The sequence below is a fragment of the Eutrema salsugineum genome, unplaced genomic scaffold (genome assembly GCF_000478725.1).
Source record: "Eutrema salsugineum unplaced genomic scaffold, Eutsalg1_0 scaffold_15, whole genome shotgun sequence".
NCBI lineage: Eukaryota > Viridiplantae > Streptophyta > Magnoliopsida > Brassicales > Brassicaceae > Eutrema > Eutrema salsugineum.
The window spans coordinates 2,055,559-2,079,246 of NW_006256867.1; the positions used below are offsets into that span (position 1 = coordinate 2,055,559).

General features: G+C 42.3%; 2 non-coding genes across 2 annotated transcripts; both read left to right on the forward strand.

The window, feature by feature from the left end:
* The first annotated feature begins 905 nt into the window (after nt 1-905).
* LOC112088325 lies at nt 906-1,012 on the forward strand. The gene has a single exon (XR_002900486.1). It is a non-coding gene; the product is annotated as a small nucleolar RNA R71 (small nucleolar RNA).
* Nucleotides 1,013-23,576: 22,564 nt separating this feature from the next.
* Nucleotides 23,577-23,683, forward strand: LOC112088311. Its single transcript, XR_002900473.1, has one exon. It is a non-coding gene; the product is annotated as a small nucleolar RNA R71 (small nucleolar RNA).
* Nucleotides 23,684-23,688: the final 5 nt, after the last annotated feature.

The following is a 23,688-nucleotide window of genomic DNA, read 5'->3' on the forward strand; positions in this document are numbered from 1 at the left end:
TCTTCATCAGCTGCAGCTCCTTCTTCGGGCAGTGTGGTGATGGTGTTGCAAAATCTCTTGGGGTTATCTTCAACTCTTCCGGGAAGAGCTCCATTTTGTCTTTTCATAGAATCGGCTGGTTGGGCAACTTGGACGTCTAGCTTTTTGACGTGAGAAGATAAAGCTTCAAACTTCCCGTTCAGGTCATTATACATGCAATCGACCTTCACGTTCATGTCTTTAGCTGCTCTCTTGTTTGTCAAAACAAGCTGTTGGATAGACTGTTCAAGTCTTCCAATTTGCGAAGCTAGCTGGTTTGTTGTAACTCCCTACTGTTTTCCATATTGATTATTGAATCTCGTACCATGCTAGTTATATGGTTGCCGCGGCTGGAAGGCTCCATTTCCTCCAAAATTTCCACCTTGGAACTTGTTTTGGAAGTGTCTTTGCTGCGGCGGTTGAGGGTTCTCTACATTTGGATTTTGGTAAGAGAGATTGTTGTAGTTGGCATTCCGGAAGTTGTTGTTGAAACTATTGTTGAAGCAGTTCAGATATGGTGCTTGTGTTCCTACATAGTTCAATTCTTCTTCCTGAAAGTTTGGATTAGTGTGATCGATATCACAAAGTCCTTCATCTTCTGGGCCATTATTGGTCTCACAGGCATGAATTGGACGATTGTGGCTTTTTAGAAGTTGGCTCATCATGTTCTTCAGCTCGGTTATCTCCTTATTGTCTGTTCCAGTCGGTTTCGTAGAACGATCATATTTTGGACAGTCGTTGCTGTTGGCTTGAGCCAAATTTTCGATGAGGGCTCTTCCTTGTGCTATTGTCTTTTGTCCGAAATCTCCATTCCTGGCTGTATCTAGTGAAAGTTTGTACTTTGGTTGCCTCCTCTGTAGAATGTGCTAAGCAGGCTTGATCCGGGAAATCCATGGTGGAGGAAGTCACGTTCATAATCTTTAAAACGCTCCCAGGCTTCATAAAAAGGTTTGGCCATTCCTTGCTGGAAACTTGAGATCTTAGTTCTCAGTAAGTTCGACCTTGACTTAGAATAGAAGTGGTTTAGAAAAGCGGTGTTACATTCTTCCCAATTAGTGATCGATCATGCAGGCGAAGATTTCAACCAACGGTGAGCTTTATCTGCTAATGAAAAATGGAACAACTTACACTTAAGATAATATGCTGGAACTTGGTTTGTTCTCATCATTCTGCAGGTTTCTTTAAAGAGCTCAATGTGATCCATTGGATGTTCGGAAGGAACTTTGTTTCACCAAAGAGATTATTTGAGGCTTGACTTCAAACTCATTCCAGTTCGGGAATGGTACTTAACTTGCAGATCGATTTTTAATATTCTGAGTGGGTGCATCAAAATCAGCTATGTGAATGTTTCCAAACCAATTGCATTTGAAAGCTGGTTGAGTCTTCTGTTAAGTGTCCAATTTTGGGGTTGATCAGACGGTGAGAAGGTCTTCGTCTCTCCATGAGAGTTCTGACGGTCTGAATTTATCCAAAAGAGTCTTTTTGTTCTAATTTGCACTTTTTTCTTACCTGAAAAGTCTTTTAAAATCCAAAAACAATCCTTTGAAAACCTTTGAAAATGGAGTAAAAACACCTGCAAAAGATATTAAAGTGATCCATAAAAAATGGTCAAACTCCGGTGTTATCAACTCTCCTAGACTTAGACTTTTGTTTGTCCTCAAACAAAACAAAGACGAAATCTCGGCGAGAGGTTTAAAAACGCAGGAACTAACAAAATCTCAGAGACCAAACTTCTAGACTAATATCAATAATTATGCATCAATCAGAGATAGCCTCGAAAATTTTCACTAAAAATATGGGCATAACTAGTCCATTAATCTGTCGTGCGGAAATCTATGCACTTAGATTTAACTTCCAGTCAACTAGCTCGTAACATTCATTAAAAATTTTGATGGTTCTCATCAAAGGAAGTATAGGCAAGGTGATCTAAGCTAGGTATCAAAAGGTTTTCTTCTAGGGGTGAGGTTTAAAGTATTTCTGGGTTACCTGAAGATCTGGAGGGTGCAAGATATAATGCAAAACCGCAAGAGATAGTGAATTTGTTGATATCCACAGTTTTCAGTCACTTTCTTCTTTCCATAAATCTCTGATCTTCTTCCTCAGGTTCTCTCCTAACTCCCCCAGACTTAGATTTCTGTTTAACTTACAAAATCATAGCTCCATAGATGAATAATGGTTGCCTTCACTCCAAATAATTTTGAAAATCTAAGACTCATCAGACTTTTGTTTCTTTTCCTTTCATTTTTTTTTGAACGGGGAAACGCCTTTATATATAAAGTCATAGAGGAGACAAAATAACCAATAAGAATGAGTTCTCTGAGGCAATATGAAGCTTGATAAGGTTTCTGATACTCTTCCTTGCTAATTCCATTCAGTCTTTCTCTTGAGTGACTGAAAATTGCGTCGTTCCTATTTTCTCTGATATTTTTGCACATATCTGCTAATACAAACTAAAGAATAAATGCATGAGGTTCGAGAATAAAGGTTCGGGTTTAGGGTATGGTACCAACTAAAGATGAACTGACTACCTCGGACAACAAAGAGTGGTAAAAATGAGGAAAAAAATGTCCTAGATGTATATCTTAATGCATGCCTATAATCCATGATGAGAAAATTAAATATCAATATTAAGGTCAAATAAAACGAGCTAGTATAACCTGTTAGGAAGAATCTCCATGAATAGAAGTCCTCTGGTGGGAGTTCGTAGTGCAAGTACTTTAGCTACCGCCTAGTCTAGTGCTAACCAAAAATGAGCTATCATGCGTAGTGTAGAAGCATGCAGGTCTAAATCATCATAGTTTTGTGTCAAACATTCCTGAAAAATACTAAAAGTCGTATAGGTTACATACTAAAAATTTAAAAAATACTTGAAAACAAAGTAAGAAAATGATTAGTATGGATAGACATCCTCCCCCCAAACTTAAATCACACTGTCCCTAGTATGAAAAAATTGGTGAGGAGATGGTAAATAAAAGCAATATAATCTAAAAATAAAAGAAAAGAAAATGATGATAGAACCGTGGGGCTGATGATGAAGTGAAGTGCTGATCGATCAATCCTCCTCTGATGTGTCTGTATCGAATTGGTGCTGCTCCTGCAGGAAGGTGACGACGCGCTAAAAACGTCGCCCTTGTCTCTCAACTCTGCGCTCCAGGTCAGACTGTGCGCGTGATGATGTAGATGATGGCTGATAGTGAGAACGTGCTGAAGCTGCGTCACACTTGGCCTTAGCCACTATGTATTGCCCGATAGTGAGTGACATGCGAGATACAGAAAGTAGAAACTCATCAGATCCTGGAGTCCAATGCGGTCGTGCTCCGTCGCATAGTCTCAGGACTGATGGTGAAGGTAAACAGACTCAGTGTTTCTCGGTGCCAGTGCAATACTTGTAACCAAACATGTTTGGATAAAAAATGGCACGAGAGATAGTGTGGTCGCGAGAGAGATAGAGTAGGTCATACCAGACGTCCGGAAATGGGACATCAGATGAGAAATCAAATCCGACAGCCAGTAGTATGGCTGTAATAGCGCTCCCAAAAGCAGTAGATGCATCCTCACATATATGTAAATCATGCTTCACCTTCACCATGTTCTGTGCGATGATCCAGGCAAAGCAGACAAGTCGAGGGTTATCCATAAATGGTGTCTGAAGTGTAATAAGCTCGGTCTTCATAACACATCCCGTGTTGGCTCTAAAGAAAATCATGTGTGCCAAGAGTTTGTGCACAACTCTCACCGCAGGATGGTAAGAAGGGTTGACTTGGATCTACCACTATCATAGACGCCATGACCCATCTCTCTCCATAAATCGAAATCAGGCTCTTCGTCGAGATGAACGCCATCAATGTATTGAAGCTTAAGAGCTTCACAAAGTGCAGGAATGGTGAGTGAGTAGGACTGTCTGCGAATAAAGAATGATAGAATATCGTCAAATGCTCTAGGGCTCCTCCTCTTTGTGTGGTGAAGGGTGACGGTTGCTAAGAACTCGCGAACTAGCTTAGCATAAGTTGGAAGATTCAGCTCCATGTATGGTCTCAGTCCAAGTGCATCGATGTACCAGATAACATCTTCTCTAATCCCAAGTATCTCGAGTATATGATAATCGATGCAAGGTGTCGGTTTGATGTTCAGCTTCTTGAACCGCCTTGCATAATCGACTCTTGGGTTAATCTCCTTCCCAATGTATCTAATTTTTGGTTGCTCGGGAATCGCATGGGCTTCTCGTGAGTGTTGGAGCAGATTCATCACTCGACCTCTTGTTCTCGGTCTAGCTCGGCTCAGCATGTACTCTCCAAGAGTACTATCATCGGGTACTGTCTCGGAGCTGTCAACAGTGCGACGGCTTCTTCGAGATTCAATTCGATCCATGTCCCTACAAGACAATGTAATTCTCGGAAAAAGACTGAATATGGATACCGAGTTTAACACATTAACGATCAGAGATTCAAATCAGAGTATCAAGAGGTTAGTTAAAACAACAAGCAAGGATAATTGATATCAATTCGAAAAACCGAGTAGTTCATGACCAGATCCGGATTTGTGATGTTCTTTACATGGAAATTTTCTAAAAGTTGGTTTAATTGAGCAATTTCCATGTAAAATCTATAGGTTACCTAATACGAATCATTAATCACACAAGATTTGATAAAATTCAAACTTTACTAGTCCAAAATTGATACTAGTCCACTTTAAATCTTGAACCGCCTTGCATAATCGGGAATCGCATGGGCTTCTCGTGAGTGTTGGAGCAGCTTCACCACTCGACCTCTTGTTCTCGGTCTAGCTCAGCTCAGCATGTACTCTCCAAGAATACTATCATCGGGTTAATCTCTTTCCCAATGTATCTAATTTTGGTGGCTCGGGAATCGCATGGGCTTCTCGTGAGTGTTGGAGCAGCTTCACCACTCGACCTCTTGTTCTCGGTCTAGCTCAGCTCAGCATGTACTCTCCAAGAGTACTATCATCGGGTACTGTCTCGGAGCTGTCACCAGTGCGACGGCTTCTTCGAGATTCAGGTCGATCCATGTCCCTACAAGACAATGTAATTCTCGGAAAAAGACTGAATATGGATACCGCGTTTAACACATTAAGGATCAGAGATTCAAATCAGAGTATCAAGAGGTTAGTTAAAACAACAAGCAAGCATAATTGATATCAATTCGAAAAATCGAGTTGTTCATGACCAGATTCGGATTTGTGATGTTCTTTACATGGAAATTTTCTAAAAGTTGGTTTAATTGAGCAATTTCCATGTAAAATCTATAGGTTACCTAATATGAATCATTAATCACACAAGATTTGATCAAATTCAAACTTTACTAGTCCAAAATTGATATTTACAAAGCATGTAGATTCCAAATTTCAGAACTATCATTTCCTCTTGAATCAAGTGTTAAAATCAATTTCTAGACAACCTAGAAGGCTAATCTATTATTCTTAAGCTATCTCCACCAATAATAAACCTAGAATTTAGCCTTTTAAGAAAACCCTAAATTCTGAAATCGATCAAAAATGGCGACTTTGAGCTTCACACCTTGTTGGAAAGAGAGATTTGATGATAGATTTGAAATCAGCTTTGAAAAAGAGTGAGGTTTGGTCCAAGAATTTCTTAAAACGCTTAAGAATTGAAAAAGATGTTCTATATCCTAAATCTCCAAGTGTCTTAGAAGAAAAAAAAAGGAGCTTTGATCCCAAAAGTGCATTCCCTTTCTTTAAAATGCGTTTTTGTGGCAAAACGGGAAATTTTCGAGAATTCAAACGTTTACGGGAACTTACCTTACTTGGTAGTTATGGAACCGGGAACTAAGAAAATTTAAAAACTTACGGGGAATCGGAATGAGCTGTCCCGGGAATGTTCTGGGAGTTGTTGGGAATTTACCAGGAATCTCTGAAAAGCAACGCGAATCGGAGGTCTCGTCTCAAAGACCAACGGTCGCGGTCAGGAGACACGCTACCGCGGTGAACCCTCTTCCGGCCGCAGGTGGAACTTCTGTCTCGCGGTCGATGCTCGCTTGGCTGCAACCGCGGCTGATTCTTCTACGGCCTGCGTCTTTCTCCCAGGTTTCTGCCAGGTAGAGCAGCTAAAACCTATCCTTTTTTTTGGTTTTTCTATTTTTCTGATTTCTATTGTATTTTAGTTTTATAAAATTACCTGAAACTGAAAATAGGAAAAAGAAAACATAAATTGCAAAAGTGGAAAAGAAAATTGAAAGAAAGTGTATCTAAATGGGTTGCCTCCCATTAAGCGCTTTTGTTTTAAGTTGTTTAGCTCGACTTAGGCTAAAAGGTATCAGGTAGGATGACATAACACTTCTCTTGATGTGCCTTCAACATTCCCGAGTGTCGGAGATTTGAATTCTTCTCCTTGCAGTACCAGCTTCTTTCCTTTGCCCTTCTTGCAGACTTTAACATTGCTTAAGACTTTTTTGGTGTTCTCAATTAGCTCTTGGATCTGTTCCTCGCTAGATTCTGTTGAATCTGGTGGGACAATGATCTTGATTTTTTGCAAAGGGCCTTGACTTCCTTTTGTCTTTCTCCTTGGCCGCTTTGTTTTTAGGTTTTAGGTAGAGAGAGATCTGTCTCTTGAACCCTTGTTCTTTCTTTTCAATTTCGGTTTCTATTCTACCTTCTAATACTATGTTTTTGATTTCGTTTATCATGTCTGAGTAGTTTTATTGTTGGGTCTAAGGGATTTTCGATGGGGATATATATCCTCACGACACACCACATCAAGTTTTTGGCGCCGTTGCCGGGGAAGGCACGCGTTTTCTTTTCCGCAAAACCCTAAGAAAGGTTGGTAAATCGACTTTAAAACCCTTTTTTCTGCATATTTCCATTTTTCGGTTATTTTGTTTCCATTTCAGAAGATATGGATCCTATAAATCAAAATCCATACTATGAGGGAAGTTTCTACAACACTCCTCAAGCCACCAGACGCATAGAAGAACACCAAGCCCGAGATCTTTGCTACATGGATCGATACAGCCAGCCAAATCATCCATACCACCGGCGCAGAGAGCCTGTTCGACGCCGGGAAGATCCTTATGGTCCTCCTCTGACCTACTTCGAGCCACACACCTATAATCCTCCACTGTAGAACCCTAGTCAGCAAGAGGACAACTTGAGGATCAGCAGACGTTTGGGACACCTCGAAAGAATGAAAAACCAGTTCCTTGATCAGCAGATTCTCACCGAAAACACCCTGCTCAAGAGAATTGATTCAATCTCTAAAGAGTTCAACAGAAAATTCGATGATCTGTCCAATCATGTTCGAGTTCTGGAAGAACAAACCCACAAGGACACACAAACACTAGCTGGGATGATCCACCAAGTCGCAACAGAGCAGACAAGACAAGGGTATGACATCATACAAAACTCAAGCGATATTGTAGAATTGAAGCAGGAGAACAAAGAAGTCAGAGAATCCGCCTCCTGGTATAGAGAGAAGACAGACGAAGAATTGCAGGAGATCGAGCACAAGCTGAAAGACTCGAGCTCAAAGCACGGGAGATTGATGCAAGGATGGAACAGATGCCCAACATTGCGCAAATTGTGAGATTTTCTAAGAAATCTCCCAAAGATCCTGATGAAGATGCACAACAACGCCCTGGTATGAGTTCATATGACGCTGGTCTACCAAATAAAGAAGCTGGAGAAGTTTGTGTCAAGTAAAAGAAGGAAGAAACGGACTATGAGCAAATTATATCCGGAGCCGCGGGTCCGAGAGTTTCGACCGCGGCCAAGGCTCATTTTCCCGCGGTCACGACGCCTCTGACCGCGGGAGTTGGTCGTTCAGATTCACCTCCGGGATTTGAGAGAAAAATAATACATCTTCTGTCCCAACTTCAACCTCCAGCACCTAAAAAAGCAACACAGGAAGAAGAAAACCAAGTTTCAGATGAAGAAACAGATTGGCAGGAATCATTACCTTGTATGATGGCAAGGGAATGTGTTGAAGATTCAGCTGACTCTTCAATCCAAGAAGACCCGATATGCAGCAAGATAAAGATGCCATACATCGATTCAATCATTGAATACGACGCTGCAGCTTTCTTTTGTGAATCCTATTCTGCGTTTGAAACACCAGCCAACACCTACAGAGGAAGGCAAGTTCGAATTCTCCATAAGGTCAAGACTACAGGCCAGTTCCTAATCTCTTGTTCTATTAGAGGAGAAATGTTTAAAAACGTGCTTTGTGATTCTGGAGCTTGTCTTAACATGATGTCCAAGGCAATTGTTTTGAGACTTGCTATTAAACACCTGCGCAGGACTAGAGCAAAGATTAGTCTAGCTGATGATTCCAATGGAACACCTCAAGGAATAGCTTATGAAATTCCTTTGAGAATAGGAGATTGCATCGTGCATGTCGACTTCTACATTGTCGAAACGAGAGACGCAACATATCTAGTGATTCTCGGATGGTCTTTTCTAGCAACTTACGGAGCTATAATGGACTGGCCAAACCGGAGGATTTCATTTGCTAATATCGACAAAGATGTCTTCACAGAAGCTGTCCCATACAACAGCAAAGCAGAAAAACGTTCTGCAACAGAAGAATTTGAATAAGAGCTTTGGAGTGACGAAGAACCTGCTAGGCAAAGCAAGGAGATGTCGAAAAAGACTTGTCTCAAGACAAGGTCTTCTTCATTGGACTAAGCCACGTCCAACACCAAAAGTCGAGCTAAACGACTTAAAACAGAAGCGCTTAATGGGAGGCAACCCATTTAGGTATTGTTTTCTTTAGGATTTTTCTTTCTTTTTCTATTGATCTTTTTCTTTTTCTTAGTTTCAGGAGTTTCTTATAAAACAAAAAAAAATCCAAAAAAAAAAAAAAATCAAAAACCCGAAAAAACCAAAAACAAAGGATGGTCCCTAACTGCTCGGCCCAGCAGGAACCAAGGAGAAGCAGGAACAGGCCGCGATATAAGCCCCCGCGGTCGCAGATGTTCTGACCACGGGAAACACATCTTCGACCGCGGCCGCGTCTTCCTGACCGCGGCCGAGCACCGGTTTGCCGCGGTCGCGTGGCTCCTGACCGCGGCAAATGGTCGTTGAGATCAAACCCGACCCCAAACCACCTACTTCACCTCATTTCACCTCACCAATCCCCAGTTCACCTCATTCATCACCCTCCACCACCTTCATCACCACCAATCACCTTCCCAAACCTCTTCGAATGAATCCGGTTCATCTCCACCAGCATCCCGATCCAGGTAAGTTCTCTTTGGCCTTACCAATTCGATTATCTATGCATTTTTACTCATCCAATCTCGACTTGTTTCACACTGAGGACAGTGTGATTTAAGTCTGGGGGAGGATTTCATCCCTTTCTAACCACTTTTCTTTCATGAGTCTTGCATTATCTACACTTTTTGCATTTTCCTTAAAGTTTTTCAAAATCGGTTTTCAAAACAAAATACGTTTTAAAGGGAATGGTGAACATGAATCAATGATAGTTGAGTGTGTGCTTTTAGACTGTTCCTAGTAACATGCTCATTCATGATTTAGGACTAGACTAGGCAGTAGTTAAGCACATTTGAAACGAAATACCCCAGAGGAATTTGAATGATTTCGATTTAGATGAAGGAATACACTAGCTCTGTTTTATTTGGACTTGACTTGGACTTAATTCTCTCATGAAAACATTAGACCAGGAAAACAAATCATACATTCAGGACTCCTTTATCCTTTTTACCACTCTCTGTTGATCCTGAATGGCTAGTTCATCTTTAGCTAGTTCCCCACCTTAATCAATCCTCTTTCAAACCACATGCACTCTTGTTTTCTATTGTCTTATATGCAGATAAGTGCAAAAACGTTGGAGAGAAAGAGGAACGACGCAGTTTTCAGTCACCAAGGACAGAGACCTGCAATTTGCCGGAAAATTTTCCGGAAGGATTCAACACAAGAGGAAGCTCAGTTTGCCGTAGAAAAATCTCAACTTTTGGTACAATCCCGTCCTCTAGTCTCTCTCTCTTTAAAAGGCATTTCTTTTCCAAAAAAAAAAACCGAAAATAAGAAAAGAAAGGAAATAAAAGCCTTAGAGAGTCTAGAGATGTCGAATTTTAAGTCCCAAGGCAACTGGAGTTCGATTTTATGGAGTTTTGGAGATCATTTTCTGATTCCCAAAAAGAATCTATGTCTGGGGGAATAGCTGTTTACAACAAAGGAGGAAGGATTATGCAATAACATTTGGCAAGAAGAAGTGACTGAAAATTTCGGTCATTAACAGGTCCTTATCTCTCTTGCGGTTTTGCATATTATCTTGCATCCTCCAGATTCATCAGGTAACCTGAAACACTTTAACTCCACCACTTAAACAGCCCTTTAATGCCAAACGCCGTCTACCCTGGATGATGTCTTTAATGAGAACTCACTATTAAACTTAATGAATGTAGAGAGCTAGTTGACTGGAATCAAGATTTAGATTGTTTAACTTTTGCATGACGGAAAAATTGGACTAGTATCTCTTGTGTATTGGTGAGAATTTTCTAGACTAAGTTGTGGATTGATGCACGATCTTTGGTCCTAGTTTAGGAGTTGATGTCTCTGAGATTTGTGCATTTCCTATTTTTATTTTCACTTAACCAGTTTAGGCTTTTGCTTTGTTTGAGGACAAACAAAGGTTTAAGTCTGGGGGAGTTGATAACACCGTATTTTGACCACTTTTATGGATCGTATTGAAATACTTTTTCTATGTTTTTAATTGCTTTTAAGTACTTTTATTACGTTTTTCTAGTATTTTTAGTTCCAAAACTCTTTTCAGGTAACTTTGGGAAAAGCTTAACAAAATGGATAGAAAACCAGACTTCAGCTCAGAGTCAAACCGTCAGAAGTTCACCCCTGATTGAAGGCCTTCTCACCGTCTGATCCAGCTCAAATTTGGAGATCTTAAAGATGGAAGTACCAGCTTTCCAGCACACTTTACAGCTTGGCAATCCAACGGTTCAATCAAAAGATATGCGAAGAGCAAGATGTCCCGTAAACCAGCCGGCACGCGTTTCCACCCGCGGCCAACAGGCCATTCCCCGCGGTCACAACCACCGCGACCGCGGCCAGCCACCCATTCCCCGCGGTCACGCACATCCCGACGCGGCCAGCTAACTCCGACTTTGAAGGCCCATTTCTGAAGCCCTTATCATTTTCCCAGCCTCAATTCTGGAACCCTAGACACCAGAGAGTATTGGAGACTATAAATACATGTTATTTAGGTCATTTTTAAAGAGAGAAAAAGAGAGACGAAATACTTTACAGAAATTTTACTTTAAGCTTTGTTTTTAGGTTTTAGGGAGAGAGAGATCTGTCTCTTGAACCCTTGTTCTTTCTTTTCAATTTCGGTTTCTATTCTACCTTCTAATACTATGTTTTTGATTTCGTTGATCATGTCTGAGTAGTTTTATTGTTGGGTCTAAGGGATTTTTGATGGGGATATATATGTTCGGTGAGGATTCCATGAGCTATTGAACCGAATTTTAGAACTTTTTCTTCTGAATTCGTTTTTACTGAGAGTAGCGTCATGAACTACAATCTGATCCAGATGCTTGGTGACACGAAAGTGTTCATCCGGTGTCAGATCTAGTTTGGGAGAGCAAAACAAACATAGGAGTGGAAACCTACCTATGGGCGATTTGTGAATGCTGACGAGTCTTAAACATAATGCACCTCTTCTTTTCCAGGGCCAGAGTGGAAACCTACTGGTCAGAGTTAAGAGAGATAGTTGTCTATGATCACGACAAATGCGTATTCATACGTCGGTGACTCCACTTCGAAAAGTTTAAGCTAAGATCTTATTAAATTTACTCTCTAGCAATGTTTTGAATCGTTCATACCCCTGAGAAAACTTCCCTGAACCCCAGCGCTTCTTTTTCTATAGATTCACACCGATTTTTATTCAAGCTTTAGTCTAGTTTATTTACTCTTTCAATCGATTTTCACTTAGCAATTAGGTATAGCCGTTTTTGTTGTTTTTACCCGTTTTCGTTAAGTTTAGTTATTAGGTCATTTTAATTCCCGTATTCTCTCTTTAAGATTTGTTTTTACGTTTTAAACACACCACCAAAACCCTCACAAAACTCGCCTGGTTCTAAACTTCCTTACTTTATATTTCTTTCGAAGGCTTTTGCAGGAAAGATCCTCCTTCCCTATGGATTCGATCCCTCAATACTACAATCGATCAGCTGTGCACTTGCGGCTATTGATTTCATTTAGGGTAAAACTTGACACTCTCACGACACACTAAATCAATCCACTGAAGACCAAATAACTGCAATACGAGTTTACTTGAGATGAGAACTGAGCTAAGATGAAAATATGGCTGTTTGTTTGGGGGTTGTGAACAGTGACGAAAATAGCAAATAATAAACTTCAAAACAAGTAAACAATAAGATCAAATCAATACGAGAAGGTGTTGGCGTTAGGGAATTCGTCGGGAATCATAGACTAGCTAACAAGAGAATTAAACATAGAGTTTTCTATAGATGTGTTCCATAAATCAAACCCAGACTAACCTACTCACGTAGTATTAATCACAAATCAATTCACTCAGATTGACTAAACTCCCATTCAGTTCTCTAAGTGTCAAGACAAATTAGTTTGATAATTTCACAAAACGCTTTAAATCGACTCACGCCGTCTAAGAGAATTTGTTCATCTAAATAAGGTTAATCGATTCGACAATACTTTCGGTGAGTAAATCAACCTAATCACAATAGCTAGATGATCGATCCAAGCCACATAAACGAAACGCAGATTTAGACGAAGAACTCTAAAGATAAACCCTAATCTAACAAACCAGAAATCAATCCATGAATCCCTTTGAGAAATCCCTTAAAACCCAACAAGGGAATTACTCAATCATAGTGTATAAGAACATCACAGAAGTATTGTAGTTTGCTGGAAATTAAATAAGATAAAGGTAAAGAACGAAGAACGAGGATGAAGATGGAGATCGATGGTGGCTCCTTCGGCGACTCCTTCTTCTCCCGAGGACGGCAACTCCGAGGTGTGCGGCTCTATTCTCTGCTCTCTCTCCACGACTTGGTCATTAGAATGACCTAAAAGGAGTATATATAGTCTTCTAATTTGTTGGAAACGTCTAGGGTTTAAGGAATAAGTAGTGGGCTGAACTTGGGCTTGAATTAGGTCACTTTCAGACGTCAACGTTGTCTGGCCGCGATCGCGGTGTTCCTGACCGCGGAGAATCATGGTCTGGCCGCGGTCGCGGCCTATGCTCTCCTTCGAGACTGCATTTTCTGTCTTTAGTGCATCAGGAATATCTGAAGATCTAACTGTTGAATTGTCTGCAAACCAACTGCATTAGAAAGCTGGTTGTCTCCTCTATGTTGTCTCAAATTTTGGGGATGATCAGACGGTCTCCATAGAGTGCCATACTTTTGACGGTCTGCATTTATCCAAAATTGCTTTTTTGTTCCAAATTGCACATCTTTAGTCCAAGTTTCCTGAAAAGTCTTTTAAAACTCTAAAACATAGAAATCACTTAAAAACCATTGAAAACAGAGTTAAAACACCTGCATAAGATATTAAACGATCCATAAAAATGGTCAAAATCCGGTGTTATCAAAAGTGTGTGAAATATTATACTCACCTGGAAGATCCAAACGGTAAGCATTATCGTTGATCTTGCTGAAGATTTTCAATGGGTCATCGCCTGGCAGTGAGAGTTTGGATGCACGCCGACCAGGGAATCTTTCTGTCCTCATGTGTAACCAGACCCAATCTCCAGGCTCAAATGAGACGTCCTTTCGGCCTTTGTCTGCGGCCTTCTTGTAGACCTCGGTCTTTTTTCTATGTTGGTCTTCGCCGTCTCATATAGCTTTTTGAATAGCTCTCCTCGTCTCAATCCATCTAGATTGGTTTTGTCTACCTGTGCTATAGGTCTAAGATCCACTAGAGAAAGAGGGTTAGTACCATAAACTATCTCAAATGGAGATAGCTTTGTAGCCGAGTGTCTTGCTCGGTTATAAGCAAATTCTACAAAAGGGATGCAATCGAGCCATGTGCTCATATTTTTACCCAGTGCAGTCCTAAGTAATGTAGATAAGGTTCGGTTTACCACTTCTGTTTGACCATCGGTATGTGGATGGCAAGTTGTGGAGAAGAGGAGCTTGGTGCCTAACCTTTTCTACAAGGTACGCCAAAAATGGCTGAGAAACTTGGTGTCTCGGTCTGAAATGATGGTTCTTGCGATCCCATGTAGACGCACGACTACCTTGAAGAACAAATTGGCTATTTGCGTGGCGTCGTTTGTCTTTTCACACGGTATAAAGTGGGCCATCTTAGAGAACTAGTCAACAACAACAAAGATGGAGTCCTTGTGCCTGATCTTGGGCAATCCTAAGACAAAATCCATCGAAATATCTACCCAAGGGGCGTTAGGTATAGGTAGAGGCATATATAGACCGTGAGGGTGTGACCTGGATTTAGCTTTGTGGCACTGGATACATCTTGCGCAGAACCATTCCACGTCTCTTTTCATGTGTGGCCAATAGAAATGGTCCATCATGACAGCCAGAGTTTTATCCACCCCAAAGTGTCCCATTAATCCTCCACCGTGGGCTTCACTAAGCACTAGTTCCCACATTGATCCCTACAGAATACACAAGCGTTTGTCTTTAAAAAGAAAACCATCGTGTATATAGAAAGAACCTGTGGGGGCTTGGCAGCAATCGTTATATGTTTCACCAAGCTCAGGATCATCTTTGTATAGTGCTTTGATGTGCTCGAAGCCCAAAACTTTGGCCTCCATGGTCGCTATAAGCGTATGGCGCCTTGATAAAGCGTCAGCTACCACGTTTTTTTGCCCTTTTTGTACTTGATTACATAGGGGAAAGTCTCTATAAACTCAAGCCATTTGGCATGCCTCCTTTTAAGTGAAGTTTGGCCACGCAAGTGCTTCAAGGTCTCGTGGTCAGTGTGTATGATGACTCCTTGGACAGCAAATAATGTTGCCACGTCTCCAATGCTCTAACCAGCGCGTACAACTCCTTATCGTAGGTGGGGTAATTGAGGGTGGCCCAATGGAGTTTCTCACTGAAATACGCCACCGGTCTCTTCTTCTGGTGCAGCACAGCTCCGATCCCTAGTCCAGAGGCATCGCATTCCACTTCGAACATCTCATCAAAGTTTGGTAAAGCAAGAACGGGTGCTTTAATAAGCTTTTCCTAGGCTTGGAACGCTTCATCTTGAGCTGCTCCCCACTTAAATGGAACTTTTTTCTTGATGACAGCCGTGAGTGGTGCGGCCACGGTGCTAAAATCTTTCACAAATCGCCGGTAAAAACTGGCTAACCCATGAAAGCTTCGTACATGACCGATGGTGGTGGACGGTCTACAAGATTACATACCTTGTTGTGAATGGTGCATCGCGTGTGAAATAAGTTTTCTCATTGGATCCGATCCTCAGGTTGAACTTGCACGCTTAAGACTCTCCTAGTCACTAAGAGATATTCACTAGTATCAGGGTATTCCACATCCTCTTCGTTGTCCTCAGGCTCTTCGTTGGGCTCGTCTTGAGATTCATATCCTCAACTCGGAGTGATGATCATTACCCTTTGATTTGGGCAGTCTCGGGCGTAGTGCCCTCGACCCTGACACTTGAAACATGTTATGTCGCGTGTTCTAGCTTGACTAGTGTTTTGGTACTTACCTGGTTCCGGTCGGTTGGCCTTTGGCGCCTCGGTGGGTTTTGTTTTGATACGTGAATCAGCTTCCACGGCCTTGCCCTTGTCATGGGTTCTACTCGAGCAGGCTTGCCACGGCTGGCTCCCTCGGTTGCGGTTTGTTAGCGAGGCTTTGCACTTGATTTGCTGTTCCACCTGAACTGAAAGATGTAATAATTCGTGGAGATCTATACTTGACTCTCTCCACTTTACGGGCTATCCTCTCTTGTAGACCGTCAACAAACTGAGCCATTAAGGCCTCTTCTGTCTCTTCAAGCTCTAGGGAGTTCATCAGTTTCTCAAATTCCTCAAAGTACTCTTCCACACTCCTTGTTCCCTGAGTTAACTTACGAAAACGCTTCTGTAAGTCACGGTTATAATGTTCAGGAACATACCTGAGTCGTAAGAGGTACTTCATGTTGTGCCAAGTTTGTATCGGTCCAAAAACTTGGCGTCTCCTCTCAGCTACGGTGCGGTTCCACCATGCTAAAGCATTATCGGTGAGTTGAGCCGCGGTTAAGGCCACCTTCATGTTCTCACTATAGCCATAGCAATCAAAGATATATTCTAAACGCCGTTCCCAGTCCAAATAAACTTCGGGATTAGGCGTTAGTTTTATGTCATAGTTAACTTCTCTCGGCTCTCGTTCTCGAGGCCTGTTGCGTAGCATAGGATCTTGTCTTCTCGGGTGCCGTCTACGCATAGGGTCTGGTGGGAGATCCTCTTCCAGTTCAGGCATGCTGTCTGAATCAGAATCAGGTGGAATCTCCTCGGCCGGGTTGTGCACGTTCCTACGAGCTTGGGGCAGCACATGATTCGGTGCTCGGTGAGCTGGTGGCTCGAGTCTTGCGACACGTTCACGAGTATCTCTCAGTTCTTCTCTCATGGTGGCTAGCATGGCCATGAGTTTGTTGTGTTGTTGTCCATTGGCATGAGCAGGTGCGGCGTTCTCAGTGTTATCTCCCATGGTCTCTTGAAACCTCACAAAAGCAACAACTCGTCAAAGTACCAAGGGTATAATGAGACTTAAACGCAAGAGATAACTAAAATTTAAACCTCATTTTTTTTTAATTTTCTAATTTTAATGTAAACAAATAAATGCAACAATACGAAGTGAGATGAACAAAATGAATTGGATAATTTTTTTTTAATTTCTTAGACGAAAAGAAACAAAAGCAATGAACTACTACCCTAGCTAATTTTTTTTGCTTTTCTTAATATGTAACTAGCCGATCTAACAACCTAGAAGTGCAGAAACAAAAGATAAGTAAAGGGATAGGAGACAGAAAACCGAAAGCAGAACTTTCGGCTCTGATACCAGATGATGTAAGAACCAAGGGATTCTCACGAGAAACAAGGTGGCGGAGAGACAAAGCAGGCGGTCGCCCTCTCTTTGATGTCCCATCACTGCTGAGTCTCATCGATAAAACTAGTGCTAAGGACCTTCTAGACTCGTTCCCATACTTATACCTTAACAAATTGACCATACTACACGAAAGTACCTTTCCTCTCCCCCGAACTTATTCACTTTTCAAGCTGTTTCGGTTTTTTTTTTTTTTTTTTTGGCACATATAACAAGGTTCAAAGACGCGAGTATTGATGGTGATTGCCACCGAATCCCCGGTTTGTCCCCTCATCATATATCAAAGGTGTAGGCGAATAATGGGGTCACAGGAAATTTTCCTACCCCTCACTTCCATCCCTTGTGTGATCATTCCACTTTAGAAGTAAAATAATGGGATCCTTGGAAATTTTCCTAACCCTTTACTTCTAAAAGAAAATCATTTCAATCTTTTCTGCCTTTTGTTCATTTTTTTGTTTTTTTTTTTTTAGAAACAGCCTGAAACAATGCTTAGAACATAAGAGAAGAATACCAAATCTATCACACAGGTCTTTATTTGTCAGGTAAGAATGAGGAGTCAAGCCCTATGAGCACTAACCTGATAGATGAGGAAAAATGAAGAGCTGAGAAATTAGCTCAGGTTCAATGGACTAGTCAAGAATTTTGGGCTCCTCTAGTCTACTGCTTGTCTTTGGATTTTCCATTAGTCGATCTAGATGATTCTGCAGTAATAATCACTAAAAGAAGATGGTCAAGATTCACAAATGGTCTGAAATCATCATAGAATTGGTCCTAATTCCCACAAGCTTTGACTTTGACTCATATAACAAACTGACTCGATAAAAAGAAATGACTCAAAGAAACAAACTAAAAACTGACTCAAGAAAAACACAAGAAAATGCAAAAGATGACAAGATCCTCCCCCGAACTTATTATACACCGTCCCCGGTGTAAAAATAAGCTAGAGAAGTGTCCAAAAAACTTACCTGGTTCGCACATGTGGAGCACCCTGGCGGAGCAGGTGCTCCGGAACAGAGCTGGGTGCGCCCTCGTCTTTTGTTCGTCTGGAGCAGGTGCCGGAGCAGGTGCTCCGGTTTCCCTTGGGTTGCTCCTTCGTCACTTTTTACGTGGTGAGCACCCTGTGGAGCAGGTGTTCCGACTGGGGAGGGGGTGCTCTTTCGTCAGTTTTTACGCTTTGAGCAACCAATCTATCAGATGGAGCAGGTGCTCTTGTGGGTTGCTCTCTCCTTCTTCTTCTTTTCACCTCCATCGCTGAAAACCTCTACCTGCTTTCTTTTTTTCTGTTTTTTTTTTTTTTTTTTTTTTTTTTTAGATGAAACAAAGAATCTAAAAACAAAGTTAGTAGCTAAGAATAAGAGACACAAAGTTAGAGACTCTTACCGGTGGGTTGCCTCCCACCAAACGCTTGTTTTAAGTCATTAGCTTGACTTGGAAAGCCATTTAGGCTTGAGGGGGATCGCTTAAGGTGACTGATTCACCTTCTGCGATATTTGGACCAGCAAGGTATGGTTTCAACCTCTGTCCATTGACAACAAACTCGCCTCCTTTAGTGTCCAGCAACACTACAGCTCCATATGGTCGAACCTCCTTGATGGTGAAAGGTCCAGACCATCTCGATCTCAGCTTCCCTGGAAACAATTTCAATCTAGAGTTAAAGAGCAATACCTGATCGTTTGGTGCAAAGCTTCTGTTGAGGATCCTTTTGTCATGGAAAGTTTTTGTCCTCTCTTTGTAGATCTTCGAGTTTTCATATGCCAGGTGCCTAATTTCCTCCAGCTCATGCAACTGCATTACTCTCCTCTCCTGAGCACTCTTTGCATCGAAATTCAGCAGCTTCACTGCCCAAGCAGCTTTGTACTCAAGTTCCACTGGAAGATGACATGCTTTTCCATACACCAAGTGGAATGGTGTAGTCCCCAAAGGTGTTTTGTAAGCTGTTTTGTATGCCCAAAGAGCATCATCAAGCTTCACTGCCCAATCCTTCCTTGTGGTGCTCACAGTCTTCTGCAGGATGTTCTTGATTTCCCTGTTGGAAATCTCAACTTGCCCACTCGTCTGAGGATGGTATGGGGTCGCCACCTTATGCCTTACGCCATTTTTCTTCAACAAGTTTTCAAAGACTTTGTTGATGAAGTGAGAGCCTCCATCGCTGATCACCACTCGCGGCACACCAAACCTGGGAAAAATGACAGATTTGAACATCTTTAAAACCACCTTTGCGTCATTTGTGGGACTAGCCAGAGCTTCCACCCACTTTGATACATAGTCAACTGCCACCAGAATATACTCATTCCCATAAGATGGTGGAAAAGGTCCCATGAAGTCTATACCCCACACATCGAAAATCTCGACTTCCAAGATGAAATTCTGAGGCATCTCATTCCTCCTGCTGATGTTCCCTTGTCTCTGACATGTGTCACACCTAGAGATAAAACTCGCTGCATCTCGGAACATCGTTGGCCACCAATACCCAGCTTGGAGAATTTTCGACACAGTCTTGAAAGTGGCGAAGTGACCTGCATAAGAGGATCCATGGCAATGAAACAACACTCCTGGTATCTCCTCGTCAGCTACACATCTTCTGAAGATTCCATCAGAGCAATGCCTGTATAAATAAGGCTCATCCCAAAAGTAGTGCCTCACATCCTTCAGAAACTTCTTCTTTTTTTTCCCACAAAACCTGCAGGTTCTTGCTCTGCAGCAAGGTAATTTGCAATCTCTCCAAACCATGGGAAACCAGAATGCCGACCTATGTCAACTTGGTTGCAAAAACTCGTCAGAGCAGGTGCTCCGGTGGGGAGCAGGTGCTCGTCGAACCCAGAAACATCTATGGCGTAAACTTGTTCATCAGGAAGGCTGTCATTTAGTGGAATGTCATCATCTATCTTCAGCCTCGACAAGTGGTCTGCAACACCATTATCAATCCCTTTTTTGTCTTTAATCTCTAAATCAAACTCCTGCAGCAAAAGGATCCATCGAAGGAGCCTTGGCTTGGCATCCTTCTTCGTCAACAGGTATTTCAGAGCTGCATGGTCTGTGTGAACAACAACTTTCGAACCAACAAGGTAAGACCTGAACTTCTCAAAAGCATAAACCACTGCAAGAAGCTCCTTTTCAGTTGTGGCATATCTGCACTGAGCCTCGTCGAGTGTTCGGCTAGCATAATAGATGACGTGGAGCCTCTTTTCTTTCCTCTGTCCCAGCACTGCTCCCACTGCATAATCGCTAGCATCGGTCATGACCTCAAAAGGTAGTTCCCAATCTGGTGGCTGGACAATAGGAGCGCTGACCAAAGCTCCTTTTATCCTGTGAAATGCCTCCAAACATGCATCATCAAACTCGAATTTCACATCCTTGCACAGCAGCTGCGTCAGGGGCCTGGCAATCTTCGAGAAATCTTTGATGAAGCGTCTGTAAAAACCTGCGTGGCCCAGAAAACTGCGAACCCCCTTGACCGATGTTGGTGGCTGCAGACTCATCATCACCTCGATCTTTGCCCTGTCCACCTCGATCCCTTTCTCTGAGATTTTGTGTCCCAGCACGATCCCATCTCTTACCATGAAATGGCATTTCTCCCAGTTAAGCACCAGATGCTTCTCCTCACACCGCTGCAAGACCCTGCATAGATTAGACAAACAGACAGAAAAGGAGCTTCCATAGACAGAAAAATCGTCCATGAAAACTTCCATTATGTCTTCAATCAGGTCAGTGAAAATCGACATCATGCAGCGTTGGAATGTTGCTGGAGCATTACACAAGCCAAATGGCATTCTGCGATATGCAAAAGTGCCATAAGGACATGTGAATGTCGTCTTCTCCTGGTCATCCGGGTGGATTGGGATCTGAAAGAAACCTAAATAACCATCTAAGAAACAGTAATAAGGATGGTTAGCCAAGCGTTCAAGCATCTGATCGATAAATGGTAAAGGAAAATGATCTTTGCGAGTTGCAGCATTCAATTTCCTGTAATCTATGCACATTCGATGCCCAGTAACAGTTCTAGTTGGTATCAATTCATTCCTATCATTTTTTATCACAGTGATGCCACCTTTCTTAGGAACTAAATGAACCGGACTAACCCAATTACTATCTGAAATTGCATAGATCACACCAGCTTCTAGAAGTTTCATTATCTCTTTCTTTACAACATCTTGTAGATTCGGGTTTAACCTCCTCTGATGTTCTACAGAAGTCATTGATTCATCTTCTAGATGTATTCTATGCATGCAAAGATCAGGAGAAATCCCTGGAATGTCATCTAGTGAATATCCTATAGCTTTCCTATACTTTCTAATTTCACAAAGAAGCAAGGCAATCTCTACATTGTTCAATTCAGAGTTCACTATCACAGGGAATGTCGAATTGGGTCCTAGAAACGCGTACCTGAGCCCCACAGGAAGGGGTTTGAGCTCAAGCTTCGGAGCTCTCGATTCGCTCCAAGGTCCATCAATCAAACCGTCGGGAGCAGGTGCTCCAGGATTCAGAGCAGGTGCTCCGTCGGCTTTTTCTGCAGGTGAGCTCTCCTTGCCTTCTAAGCTCATGTACGCCACCTGCCTTTGCATTCTCGTGCTTGCATTCAGCATTTTTGCAAACCCATCAGCTTCTTCACTCAAATACCCATGTTCTCCTTCAGCTTTGGTGAGTGCAACTTCGAGAGGATCGATGGCCAAAACCTCTTCAGCAACCTCTTCAGCAATGCCTGAACCATCATCTATGACAAATGTCTGTCCGTCCAGCATTGGTTTCTTGAAGAGTTTATTCATCTCAAATCGCACCACCATATCTCCCAGCTGGAGATCTATCACTCCTTCTTTCACATCTATGATTGCACCAGCTGTGCATAAGAAGGATCGACCCAATATCAAAGGATCCTTGGGTTCTTCATCAAGCTCCAGAACCACAAAATCTGCTGGAATGAGTGTATCACCTATCTGAACATGCAGATCCTCAAGTATACCAACAGGGAATTTGGTTGATCTATCAGCGAATACCAGCGAGATTTTCGTCGGTTTGAATCTGGTGTAACCCAATCGCTTGGCTACAGAGTAAGGCATCAGATTCACACTTGAACCTAGATCGCAGAGAGACCTTGCAAAAAGTACATTCCCAATCCTAACTGAGAGAACAAACCTTCCTGGATCACTTCTCTTCTTCATCACTTTGTTCTGAAGCACAGCACTGCACTCCTTCGAAACCATCATGACACTCTCTTCCTCAACAGCTTTCCCAGACACTAAACCCTTCATGTATCTTTTAAGGGCTGGTATCATCTGAACAGCATCAGCTAGAGGGAGTTTTACAGTCAAATCCTTCAGCATCTCCCTGCACTTTGCATCCTCTAAGTCCTTGCGAGACTTCTTTGGTGGAACTGGGTAAGGTACCTTAGGCGTGTAAACTCTTGCAGGAATGTTTGCTGGGGCAGGTGGCTGGAGCAGGTGCTCCCTCGTTGGCTCAGGGTGCTCCCTCGTCAAATCTACGTCTGGAGCAGGTGCTCCAGATTTTGGAGCAGGTGCTCCGATGGAGGAAGAGTGCTCCTTCGTCTTTTTTACGTCATGAGCTGATTCCTCTTCTTGGAGCAGGTGCTCCACGTCCTTTTTCTTCCTCTTTTCTGAGACAGAGCTTGTTGGTGCAGCATGTAGAGTCTTCCCACTTTTAAGCTCAATAGCATTCACAAACTCATTCCTGGGATTTTCACCTTTTCCAGGGAGAATTCCAGGTGATCTCTTCACAGCTTCTGCAGTCTGAGCTACCTGAACATCCAGCTTCTTCACATGAGTCCACACAGCCTCATACTTGCCATTCAAATCATTGTACATGGTGTCCACTTTGGCATTAATCTCCATGGAAGACTTTTGCTGATTAACCAGCAGCTGTTGCATCAAGTTTTTCAGCTCATCCTGCGAGTTATTTGAGGAACTCGAAGAAGGCTGTAGACTTGTGAAAGGCAACTTCTGCTGATTTCCACCTTGAAATCGATTCTGATTGGTGACGAACTGCTTTCCTTGGAAATTGCTGGAGAAGTTCTTCTGAAATCCTGACTGATTCTGCACTCCTTGCTGCGGATAGACCTGATCCTGAGGGTTCTCAACATTGTTGCTTCTGTAGGATAAATTCGGGTGGCTTCTGAAGTTGTTGAAACTGCGATTCTGCACATACCCTTGTCCATTCACGAAATTTACCTCCATCTGATCATTATTCTCTGCATCTACAAACTCTTGAGCAAGAGGTGCATCACCAACCTCATCAGCAAAATGCACAGATCTCTGGTTCTCTCTCAACAGCAGATTCACCTTTGCTGTAAGCTCATCGATTTTGCTCAATTCCACACTATGAACTGCTTTGCTAGACCTGTCATACTCTTGGGATTTGTTGCTGGAGCTTGCAGCTAAGTTCTCAATCAACTCATAAGCAGCTTCTTTGGACTTAGTCATGAAATCGCCATTGCTAGTTGCATTCAAAGCATTCCTGTAATCCCAGTTGACACCATCATAAAAGGTTGACAGAATCTGCTCATCAGAGAACCCATGGTGAGGGCACTCTCTTCGGTACTCCTTGTACCTCTCCCAAGCTTCGCAGAAAGCTTCGCCAGGTTGCTGTTTAAACGACGAGATCTTGTTCTTCAGAGCTGCAG